Genomic DNA, 13,678 nt, shown 5'->3' with positions numbered 1-13,678 from the left:
CCTTAGTGTCCTTTAATCTGTGACAGTTCCTTGGTCTTTCTTTGTCTTTCACGACCTTGACTATTTTGAAGAAAAATGTGAGTATTTTGCAGAATTTTCCTCAGGTCAAGTTTCTCTGCTATTTTCTCATGGTTACACTGGGTTCATAAGTTATTGGGAAAGATATCACAGCAGTAAAATGTCCTCTTCTTGTCATAATGGAGGTACATATATCATGTTGACATGAGTTCACACTGGTGATTAACTTGGTTGAAGTGGTGTCTGCCAGATTTCTCCACCGTAAAGTTTCTCATTGCAATTAATAAATATTTGCGAGGAGATACTTTGAGACTATGCAAACATCCTGTTTCTCCTTAAAGTATGCCCAATAGTTTTAATATGCATTGGTGGATCTTGACTGCAGCAATTATTACTGTAGTGTTCTAATATTGATTTTTCTCTTTCCGTCATAATTTTTACAATTACTAATTCGGATTCTTTTGTGAAGAAGAGTGTTTATTTTGCCTCATCTACCATCACCTTTTAACTGAGTTTAGTTCAAATCTTAAGATACAATCTGCTCAAAGAACCAGAGTAAGTGTACTGCTAGGGAGCAAGAATGATGGAGATCAGACCTGCTCCAGGAGGTCCATCATCATGGATGCGGCATCCATTACTGGGTACCTCTAATGCCAGTCACTGAGCTGGTGCAAAAGGAAATGACAATGAGTAAGTACAGTCTTTGCCCGTAAGGAACTCACAGTCCAACAGAGGGAAACACGTAATAAATACAGGTTAGGCACTAAAATAGAAATATATTCCTTAGGGTTGGTGGCACGATGTGCTAACAATTTAGAAACCAGGCATGTTGTCACATAGTGAGCTGAGTTTTGAAAGGTGATTGGCTGTGCAGCAGGCATGCAAGATGGAGAAAGGCATTCATGGCAGAAAATGATGTAATCAAATGCTGAAAAGCTGGAAATAGAAAGACAAATACGAGGAAGTTCAAATAGCTCAGTGTGTTGGTGAGTTCTCGATGAGGGTCTTGACCTTTGTCTTGTAAATCTTTGTAATGTGAGCCACTGAAAGTTTTGAAATAGGATAATTTCGTTTTAGAAAATGCACTCTGGTGACCATTTAGAGAAGATATTGAAGCTGTGTGAAATTGGAGGTAGGGAGGTCAATTAAGGGACTTGGGTTCCCTTTTTATTAAGCTTAATATCATCGGGTATCTGAGCTGCTAAATACAAAAGAGTACAAAAATGACAAAGTTTAGAGTGCTGTGGTTCTTTATTGAATTGGAAGAAGGTACCAGTTATGGGGTCTTACAGCTGTGATTTATATCAATAAACTTTGGGCCCTGCTCATGATCCTTTAGTACTTTTGAGTATCTTAACTAATGCATTATTGGGGTTGCAAATACTCCTGATTCCTGAGAATAATCAGTGACACAATATAATTATGGAAAATCTAAATCTTGCAGCCATGCTTTTGTCTAGCCATCTTCACAGCCCTATAATCTGTATTTTCATAATCTTTGATTGCATGCAGGAAATTAAAGTGATGTGGGTGCCTCTAGAGACCTATTTAATGTGCATTCCTAAATCTTCTCTTATGCAGGGATTACCACCCTTTGCAAGGTTGACTTACGAAAGTTTTAAGTCAATATTTAATCTCAGCTGTTACGAAAATTTAACGTCATGGGAGTGAAACAATGGCTGAAAGAATTTCAGAAATGAATAAGATTAAGAAGCTTGTGAGGGAAGGTAAACAGTAGAACATTCTAGTTATTACTGAATGACGTGGGCTCTAGATAATGCAATAGGGGCTGATGAGACATTAAAAAGGAATGTATAGTTCATATCAATTGAGACTACATACTGCTATGACAAACTAGCAACGAATTGACCTTTGAGCTTATGTATAAAACATTAAAGATTCCCTGAGTACCAAAAATCTTAACCTATATAAATATTTTAGAAAGTTGTATGGGAAACTGAATGTATTAGAGTCCTGGAAGGAAACAAACAGCTCATTTAAACTAGGCAATTTCAGAAGAGTTTAATAAAGAGACTATTTACAAAGGTGTGGGTAGAGTTTAGAATAATACTTCAGGAAGCCATTACCACCCCAGACCTAAAGGAGCAAGAGGAAGGAGAGGGGATGTTTACTAGAATTTAGAGAGGATAACTATATGGAGAAGAATGCCTAATAGAAAATATGACCTTCAGGGGCCAGCCCCATGGCCAACTGGTTAGGTTCTGCACTCCGCTTCAGCAGCCCAGAGTTTGTGGGTTCCAATTCTGGGCACAGACCTCCACACTTCTTGTCAGGCCATGCTGTGGTGGCATCCCACTTTGAAGAACTAGAATGACTTACAACTAGGATATACAACTATATACTGAGCTTTGGGGAGGAAAAAAAAAACCAGAGGACGATTGGCAACAGATGTTAGCCCAGGGCCAGTCTTCCTCACCATAAAAAGGCATACCTTTAAAGAAAGAAAAAAGAAAATATGACCTTCGGTAAAAGGGCACGTCCACATGGCAACCAGCCAGGAAGGGAGCAAGGGGAATACATGTGTGATACATGTGCTGACATCACTCTGCTCCCACATTCCCATCTCCTGCTGTGCTTCCCACTGTCCACCTGCAATAGAAAATCTGAAGGCTATGGAGCAATTGGATGCAGTCCTAATGGGTCAGTCTTCTAGGGAGCAGAGCAAGATAAAAAAGGATGGAGAATAAATCTGGAGGGTTAAACTGAAGATGTTCAACACATTTTAACTAATTTATATATTTTTCTTCTTCTTCTTCTCCCCAAAGCCCCCCAGTACATAGCTGTATATTCTAGTTGTAGGTCCTTCTGGCTCTGCTATGGGGGATGCCACCCCAGCATGGCCCAATGAGCGGTGTCATGTCCACGCCCAGGATCTGAACCAGCGAAACCCCAGGCCACTGAAGCAGAGTGAGCAAACCCAACCGCTCGTCCAAGGGGCCAGTCCCTTAACTAATATTTGTAAGATGCAAGAAAGAGCTATTTTTATTTAGATTGGACTTTATTTGAATGTAACGCTCTTTAATGATAGAGGGATTTTAATTAATATGGTTTGGGATTTATTAAATTTGAGGAAACAACTTAGTATGTTGAATATTTTAATCATTTTCAAATAAATTTTACAGTTATTAGAAACAAAAGGAATATACAAAAATATAGAAATCACTATACTTGAGGGAGTGTTTGTATATGTCAAATTTATATAACGGAAGAAAGAAATAAAATACAAAATGGGTATAGTTTGTAAGCTTAAAAACTTTAGTTGCCTACTGGGCATCATGAAATCCAATTTGGCATTAAAATAAATATGAAAATCCACAAAAGATATTTAGAAAAATCATTTACATAATGCCCAAACATCAGAAACCACTTAGACGCCTTTAGGCAAAGCATAATGTGTTATGACACGAACATTTACAATTTCTTCTTAAGCAAAGTATATCATGTGGGAATGTGTTTTTTGTGTGTGCGTCTGTTAGTACAATGCTTGAATTTTCACATGGATAGTTGAAACTATTGTCTCATCAGCTACTTCAAATAATGTTTAAAAGTAGAACTAGATTACAATTTTAGTAATTCAAGAGTATTATGAGTATGGAAAAATAATTTTATTTTTATTGTAAATATTTAAAATAAAACAATACTTAAATACACACAATAAAAGTCAATGTAATTTATCTTTACAAATTTTGCATTCTTTTTCAGAATATTTTATTTTGCATCAGTTAAAAAATTAGTTTCTATTAGCCATGTCCTGGTTAAAATTACTTTATAAATATTAATTATTTCTGGTAAGTATTATTAGTTTCATTTCTACAGAAAGAAGGTAATTTTCCCATACCATACCTCTAGTAAAAGGCAGAAGAGGGTTTTAACCTATTTATTGTATTTGTTTACAGAACATCTTCAGACTTTTCAACTGTACTGAGTAGATTATTTCTAGAGCTTTCAATTTTAATATTGATTTTTGTTAATATGGTAGTATTATTTTTATTTTCTTGACAAGCACATTTAAATGTTAAATGTTTTGCGTACTAAAAGCAAGGCTGGTAAAAGTAATGCTAGGAATCCCAGCAGAGAAGGGTAACAATCTGTCAACTTTCCTGCTCAAAACAAACAAACAAAGGCCTAATTTGGGGGATTCTGGGAACAGCAGGTACAGCTGCCCGGATTCCGTGCACAGCCCTGAAACTCCGGACCCGCCAGTTCACCAGAGAGTTAAGAGTAACAGTGCCTGAGCGAGAAAGGGGCTCATTCACAGGAGAAAGAGTGCCGCCTCCTCCCAGGAGAATAGAAAGGAAATCTCTCCAAGAACATCGCAGTCCCCAGGAGGTCCAGCACTACAGCTCTGCTTTCCCCGTGCCCAGTGCTTTCCCCACCTGGACTAGCAGTAGGGTCGTGTTCTTCTGCTTCAGAGTTAGGGGTGACAGGACTAGTTGTGGGTGGCTCTCCTTAGAATATACCAGTACTTAGCTCTTCTTTACCTCTAGCTTTAAGCTTCTGGCACAACAGGACGGTAGGAAAGCCCCACTCGATATTCTGTTATGCAAATTTCCTAAAGATCATATGGAGATAATTGTATTATATGTATAGGTTATTCAAAAATAACTTTTTAAAGATTGCAATGATAGGTTGAGAAGTTAAAATTATTACAGCTTTGCTTGCTGACTTTTCAGCAATGATACAAGGAGCTTTCTTTTCAAAGGAGAAAAGAACCCATTCAACAGTTTTCAGTTACAAGGACTCATATGTGTACAAATTTTATACAACATAAAAAGCTCATGAAATCTGCTCTCTGGAATATAAAACCTGATGCCAAAAACTGAGAGATAATTCTCGTGTAATGACTCACCTCATTTACATTCGTTTCAGGCTATAGCTACATAATGAACTGTTTATACAATGGAAAATTGGACTGGTCACTATGACGGCATGATTCCACTTGGAAGTCATAGAGTATGTTTTAAGGGCACACAGCATGTATTAGCACACAGAAAAATCTGAAAACTCCCTGTTTTATAAATAGAGTTGTTCTGTTAGGTGCTATTTTCACAAGGCCTTATTGGAAGAATAGTTTACATGCATATCAAGAGTAGTGATGGAAAACAGCCAAGAATGATTAAATTAGAGACAGTGTCATACCGTATTAGGAGTTCCATGTTTTAAAATGTTCTAACTCTCACTTGGAATTAACTCAGTGAATTCTACTTAACCCCACATTCCAAAATATGAGGGAAACAAAGAAAAAAATACTATTAAAGGCGAGAAAGCTATGCAATAGATATTGTAATTTCAACTATTGTACTAATTTCAAAAGTTTGAATGAACCAGTCGATTACTTTAGACTCACACTTCAATTACAGATAAGCCTTGTTTTTTTTTTTTCTCTTTGCAAGAAAGTTATGATGTTGCTATTATTTGGGAAATAAAGTAGGAAAATCTAGTAGAATGGTTTTGGAAATAGAGAATAGTAAATTTCCTTTAGTTTTCTTCTTTTATCTCAGATAATGCTGCTTCCTTTATTGTTTCATATTCTTTATTCCATCCACTGCCAAATAATCTGACTCCAGAATCATAATTTACTCCAATACAGAAAAGAGTTCCTTTCCTACAGTGCCTTTATAGTAGAAGATAACAGTGGACCAAGCCTTGGAAATAATAGGTAATTGAGAAGGAATTGTGAACAAATGTAATGATAGAGAAAAAGTGTGATTTAAGGTAGGGAGCAAGTGCTGATGAATAAAATAATAGAGATGTTTCTAGGCTTAATTGTTTTATTCTGTGTCCAATGGTGATAGAAAAATTAATGAAAGCTATGCCTAGAATGTTAACAGTGGGTAGTCTGGTGGTGGAAATAAAAATTAGTTAAGTATTTTTTAACTGTCTGCATTTCCTAAATTTTATACAGTTTTCCTTCTGTTTAATTTAGCTGTGGTTTTCTAACTCTTAGGTGGTATTGCTTAAGTAACAAGATAAAAATTATTAGAAATATTACATTATAGAAGTCATTTAATAGTATGAAAGCAATGCAATTTTCTCACTTTTAGTTTAGAAATTAATAGAGAAACACCACTTCCTTCTTAATAAAATTATGGATAAATTTTTATAGTTTCAATTTAAAGCCTCAGTTCATTGAATGCTAAGTTTAATGTGTATATCATGATTTTGGAAAGAAATCTGTAATTATAAACCTTTTTATTTTGATGTAATTCTTAAAATCCAGCCTCTAATCTTTGGGATAAAGTTTGGACTGTTGAAAAGAATGTGGACTTTGAAATTAAGCAATCCTGTGTTCAAATGCTAAGCTTTCTGCCTAATATTTTTATAGTACTTGGCATCTCTAACACTATGCACTTAACATGATAGTCCCCAAATTTCCTTCCCTTTCACATCACATTCTGCTTCTCACATGAAGGGGTAGAGCTTATTTACGCTCTCCTTGAATCTTTGCTGCCCTTCTCACCGGTTTCTCCCCACAGAATACAGTGGACTTCCAAGTCTAGATTTAAAAAGAACAGGCAGCTTTCACTTTCTTCTCTTGGAATCTGGCTTCCATGCTGTGAGAAGTTAACCAGGGAGAGCCTATGTGGCGAGGCCACATGCAGAGGGAAAAGTCTTGAAACTACATAGAGGAGAACCAAGAAATCCAGCCACTGCTGAGAACAAGGTCCCAGGCCCTGCCCAGCAGACATGATTTGGAGCTGAGACAATCCAAATGCACCGTGCCCTGTCCACGTGTCTGACCTATAATATTTTAGGTAATTAAATGGTGGTTGTTTAAAGCCACTAAGTTTTAGGGGAGTTTGTTGACAGCAAAAGATAACCAAAACATATGACGTTTAAAAATAGCGTAGAAGCTCCGAAGGAGATCATGAAGAATATTTCTTGGGGGAGAAGGGAGAAAGAAAGATGCAGGCATTTATATGGAGATTTAAGGATGTGTGTAAAGAAAATATTCAGTAAATGTATTGCTTTAAAATGGTAGATGCTGAAAGGAATAGAGGAATTTTTGGAACCAAAAATATTAACTAATGAATTATTTGAAAAAGTTTAAAGATTTTATAACTGTAATCAATGTATGTACCCTACCCTTAGTTGATATTTAAAATATTGAATAATGCAGGAAATATTACTCAATAGTTAATTTAAATTTGGACAATATTGGAATGTATGTTTTTAATAAAAAATTAGCTCATAGCAAAAAACAAAAGAAAAACAAGCAGGATAAAAAACAAAAGAAAAGCATAAAATTGTGTTTCTGTTGAAAAATTAGTTATCTAGAATGTATTAAAACAATACTTATAGAGTAAAATTTTTTGATGCTATATTTTTTTAGCAAGTAAAAAAATATCTAAATGTTTTAAGGTTTGAAATGCCCTAAAATTTTATGCTTAGACCTAACTGGGCTGAATTTTTCTGTATGATCTAAGATGAGGATCTAATTTTATTCTTACTCATGTGAACAGTGAATTGTCCCAGCACCGTTGAGTGGAGAGTCACCTCTTCACTGGTTTATGATCCACATCCCTCATATACTACAGGATCATCTTCATGGATCTGTTTCCATGTACTTTATTCTATTCCATTGTTAACCAATTCACGTATCAACACTGTACTCTTTTAATTACTGCACACCTATAGTGAGTCCTTATTTCTTTAAGGAAAACTCCTTTCTTCTCTTTTTCTTACTCCTTGTCTTCTCCTTTTTAATTCTTCTCCTTTTTCTCCTTCTATACCGCCTTTATCCCTTCTCGCTCCCTTATTGATTCCACTTTTAAAAAATTTGTCTAGTCTGGATCATAAGCTTATCAATTACATGCTTGAGGAAGATTGTCCCTGAGCTAACATCTGTGGCAATTCTCCTCCACTTCACATGTGGGATGCTGCCACAGCATGGCTTGATGAGCAGTGGGTAGGTCGACGCCCGGGATCCAAACCCGCAAACTGCAGGGCGCCAAAGTAGAGTGCACAAACTTAACCACTAAGCCGCTGGACCAGCCCCCGAAAAATAGTTTTATTTATCATCTTCCCTTTCTCTCTCTTTTCTCTTTTTCTGGAACTCTTTTTTTTTTTTAGCTTGCATATTAGTCTTTCTCCATTTACACACTCTCTTATATGTGCAGCATTCTTTATCTCTTAATTAACCAATTATTTCTTGTCTCTCTGTGTCTAAGCTTGCTGTTTAACAGTACACCTAGTCTTAAATTGCAGTTTCTGCATTTTTCACTCCCAGAATGTTTTTCAAATCTGCTATTTTCTGTTCCTGGTTCTTGTTCATTTGTTATGCTTTTTATTTCTTCTTTTATTATTTTCCATTTGCACTTAATGACACTAAATGTCCCTTTCATCTAGATTTCAATACTATTATGCCAGCTTATTCTGAACTAAGACACTTCTTTCCCCTTATTGGTAATAAAACCAAAGCTCATAGTGGTTGGATGTATACCCAGGTCCAATATTTCCCTCATCCTCTGGGCAATAGCTCAAAGTTTCCGTACTTCATTTGGTTTCTCTCTATTTCTAGGACATGGATTATTAGATTAATAAGTAAACCTATTTATATATTTGTTAATTCTCTAGTAATCCTTTGAATATAATTATTTGGATTGTTGACTATCCCCACAGTGGCCAGAAAAACATCCCATTTCACCCCTCCCATCCTAGCCTTGGTTAAGCCCCTCTCTTAATGGAATCACTGTAGAGAATATACAATGCTTTGGAGCCAAGGTCTCTAGTGTTATAATACACCTCATTGTCTTCAAAATAAAGAATCCTACAGATCTGATTCATTACACTCTCAGTTGAAATAGATAATTTATTTCATTTATACAACATAATGTTTAGAATCAATACGAAATTAACTTTAGAAAAATACCACTTAAAGGTGTAATTTTAATTGATGACATCTACAAACTCTTTTCATAAATAATTTGCCAAAGATTCTATTACTTTAATTGCTCTCTATACTTTAAATACCGAGCATCTTAGTATAGACACTAATTATGTATGATAAAATAGATAAGAACATATCAACATTAGAGACTGCATGTGGGAATTCAGATAATTAGAATAATTCAGTAAGATAATTTGCTCTTTTCCAAATGCAAATAAACATTGAAATTTTGTTTTTGATAAGAAAACATCCTTACATGTTTACAGTTGTCAAAATATTTACACTCATGTTTTCATTCCTCCTATATTAGGAATCCATGTGGTTTCAATTTAACACATTCTTTAAAACTTGACAATATATTTTCATATTAGAGTAATTAATCCTAAATTAAAAAATGTGAGCTAAATATACAAAATTAGTGTAACATCCTGGGAAAAGTGGTATAATTACTTAGAGCAAATTGGAAAATTTGAAATATTTTGGACATTATTTTATATTCTTTTGAGCTACATTAGTTTACAATACATAAAGAGACTGTTAGTATAATGCCTTGTTAATTCAAATACTACTCTAACAATTGTCCATTTTCTTCTTGGTCTTAATATTTCTTGGGACAAATAATTGTTCTTTATTAATATTATTTTGTAATGTTTCCTAATTAGTGTTATAAATAAAAATCTTTCCCCTACACTATATATTTAAAATCATTTACTTAAATAGTACATGATAGAAACTCTGGCTCTGTTACAAGCTTCTGAATCAAACAATGAGAAAGCATATTACTAAAAATACCCTCTTAGGAAATAGGAAATTGTTTAACATAAAGTCAACAAGAGTAATGTAAAAACAACTTCAAAAACAATGCGTAAATTCCCCATGTATAAATGAAAAGATACCAACATCAGTCAAAGTTAGGAAATGCTGCTTGAAATGGAAACTCCAGTTCTAGGGAATTCCCAGCAATAGAGAAATTGAAAACACACATGCACACGCACATACAAGCACACACATGCACTCAGACACACACACACACACTTAGCTGGTGTTTTGTGATAGGTTGAAAGTGTCTGTGTTTCTGGAAAAAAATAAAATCTCATTTTAAATATAATAAAATGAGAAGTTAGCAAGTTAGATTGTGTCTTTGAAATTCTTGGCTTGTTTAAAAAGACATTAAAATAACTAATTTATAGAAAATGATATTTGAGAAAATTCTTGCAAAACTGACTTTTTGAACAAAGTTAGAACAGAAAAGCTCATCTTGTGTTTTTAGCTAAAATAAGTGTTATAGCATAGAGGTTAAAAACATAGCTAACAAAGCTATATTTTCTTGGTGGTAATCAAATTGTAACTCCTTCTTCCCAGCTCTGTGAGTTTCGGGCGGTGGTGGACGGGGGGAAGGGGGAATATTTGAAGCGATCAATGACAGCTGATATGTTTCCAAAACTGATTTGAGGAGCTTTGTGAACTCATTCAGGATAAGTTCAAACAAAACACATTTAGACAATTATATCAACACTGATGAAAACCAAAGACAAAGACAAATCTTAAAAGTAGTTAGAGTGAAAAAAAGCACATTACCTTTAAAAGAGCAACAGAAAAACTTACAGATACAACTTCATAACAAAAATTATGAAAACCAGCATATAGTGAAATGACTTTTTTTTTTTTGAGGCAGATTGGCTCTGAGCTAACATCCGTGCCTTCTTCCTCTACTTTATATGGGACGCCTGTGATAGGATGGTTTGATAAGCAGTGTGTAGGTCCGCACCTGGGATCCAAACTGGCAAACCCCAGACCACCAAAGCAGAATGTGTGAACTGAACCACTGCGCCACCGGGCTGGCCCTGGAATGACATTTTAGTAGTGCTGAAAGAAAATAATCTCAACCTAGAATCCTATACCAGTAAAAAACTCTTTCAGAATTTAAGAAAAAATGACTTTTTTTCCAAATAAAGAGAATCTGAAAGAAATTTTCATTAGCAGAACCACAACAAATGAATAGATAAATGATAAATGCTGACGTGACTTGTTTTTCCTCCCCTCTTAAGTAAACCTCAGTTTATATCGCATGATTTAGTCTAAATTGGCTTTCTGTGAGTCTGTCCTGAGAATCTGCTCATCTACCATAGCCGAACATTGACTTCCTTCTCCATCATCTATTTTTCTCGTACACTAACGGTAGTATTGCTTTGACTGCAGTGTAATAATTTGTTGTAATCTGACTCTCCCTTTAGGATGAACTTGTGGTAGCAATAGTGCAAAACAGTTAATTTGAGATCTGTGGTTAGGGATAGTGTTATATTCATCTTTGTATCTCCAGCAGTTAGCACATTGATGCATAGTACGTTGCTCTATGTATTTGATAAATAAAAGAATAATTAAATAAATTAATGACTTTATAATAGAGGCTGGGGTGGGAAAAGATAAAATCATAGCCTACCTTCTAAGTGGTCATAACCTAATTATAATGACAAGACTTTTACACATTGAATTATTTAGCAAATTTATAGGCTCCAAATGTCAGTAATAAAATGTGTAATATGGACATTAAGTCCTTTGGGAGTCAGGAAAAAATACTGTAGGAAAGAAAGAAACTAGTCAGTTGGTCTTAATAAAATCTTATCAATTTTATACATTCTAATTCAGCTTCCTTCTGAGTGATACAGAAGGTTAAGAAGTTTTTGGACATTTTCCCTGTCCTCAAGGCATTTACAGCCTCCTGCAAACATCAAGCAGTTGGCCTCTGCGTGGACTTATGTTTTTTGCCTGCCTAACTTGCTGTCCTTCTGGTAAGGGCACCCGAAATTTTCTTAGGAATTAAATTAATCCCATGGACTACTGGCTTTGACACATTGTGAGAATGACCACTTCAATGAATGCTCCAACTCTTTCAGAACCTACAGGCTCAAAGAGTGTAAAGACAGCAAAGGATGATGGAAGAAATGAGGCTACTGGCTGCTCGGTGAGCATGGCTTCTCAAGTCTCCCTGGTTTCCTAGCCAGTGACTGCATTCTTGCTGAGGCGATGGTATCCTTACTGTTTCTAAGTCCTACATGGTCACAAGCAGCCACAGGGGGAAGCTGACCAATCCTCTTAAATCTCTTAGTGTAACATCCTGAATCTTCAGCAATTTTATGGTTGTTACATACTGACTTTAACAAATGTCACCTGGATCTAATATCCAGCTTCTTTTTCTGATGCTAGCCCTAAATGTTTCCGTTACCTGAAAAAATAAACTCCCTTTTCATATTAATCTAATGTGTTTAGAGTTTCTATCACTTGAAACCAAAAGAAGCCTGACTCAAATAGACAGTAATGATGCTATAGGAGTTCAAGAACCCTCCTCCTTGAACTTCTCTGCCTTATCATCCTTCACTCCAAACAGAAACTCACGAGCATTGCCCAGACATAGAATGCTGTTTGGGTGCTTCACATATTTATACCCTTTCTGGTAAAATTTGATGTCAAGGTCCAGCACAAAGATCACAGTCACGTTTTCTGTGGAGGATTCAATGACGGTATATATCTCCATCGCCTCGCCTCCCACATGCAAACTTCATCGTTTCTTTCTGTACCAACACTGTCTTTTACATGCCGTCTTTATACACATAACACTATGCTGTAAGTATTCCTTAGTATCTGGTTATCTGGATTTTTGTGTGCTTCTTGAGGGTTTCAATTCCACCGGATTCACTTTTTAATCCAGCAGCACCTGTTAACATGGTGGAAGTAGAATGTATATTCAATGCATAAAAATACCATAAAGGAAGAAAAATAAACTGAACACAGCAATGCATGGGTCATATCTACTCCAAAAGTGTTTTCTCAGCTAGATAGCTGCATCTTGAGGGACTCCCTTTTTAAAAATTGTTTTGGGGTTTCCCTCATCAGATTGTTTATAATGAAATCTGAAAACTTAGAGGCCTTTAAAGCATTCCCACATGAAAAATATCCTTTATATTACTAGGGCATTAAAACAGAATGCATGCCCTGTAAATATCTTCTCTCTCCTGAGCTAGCACACGATTTCGCTTTTGAAATTTACACGTGGGGACCAAAAAATAAAATGAATATACAGTGGGGAAAAACCACAATAACAGTGTCATAAACAAACAATCAAATAGACCATATTCCAAGCTGAAAACTTTGACTTTAAAAAGCAACAGAGTGAAGTAGTTTGCATGACTAGTAGTAGTAATAAATATGCCACATTATACCAAAAAAACCCACACTAATAACACACAAGCAAGCAAACAAAAATAATGAATAAAAATAAACTTTTTGGGTAAATATATAGAATTACTTTCTGTTTGCTCTGGCAGCTTTAAGTTGACCTGAGTATCTGGCTTTGAGAGTTCATGTTACCTACTATATCAATGCACTGGACGTCACTCTATTGAAGGAACAAGAATGCTGTTGTCCATGGGTCATGTTATCAAAAGGCTGGAGTGCTTTTGAGTAAACTGACACTCCCTCAGTCAAAAAGTGTGGGAATTTAACTTTATACTTTTAGTGAAACAACTTTTTGGTCATCTCCGGAAATATATGATATTAAAGGAGAACTTCTTAATGAAAAATTCTAGCTATCTACTCCATATGGAAAAGGCTATGCTGAATTTGACATCTTCATAAAATATAAATATTTTTTCACCAGACTTCCCTAGTGGGATAGTGCATTAGTCTGTTTGGGCTGCCATAACAAAATGCCATAAACTGGTTAGCTTAAACTGCAGAAATGTATTTCTCATC

Source organism: Equus quagga, chromosome 4 (genome assembly GCF_021613505.1).
Source record: "Equus quagga isolate Etosha38 chromosome 4, UCLA_HA_Equagga_1.0, whole genome shotgun sequence".
In the NCBI taxonomy this organism is placed as follows: Eukaryota; Metazoa; Chordata; class Mammalia; order Perissodactyla; family Equidae; genus Equus; species Equus quagga.
The sequence above is the reverse complement of the archived record's forward strand: the minus strand, read 5'-3'. Positions refer to the sequence as shown.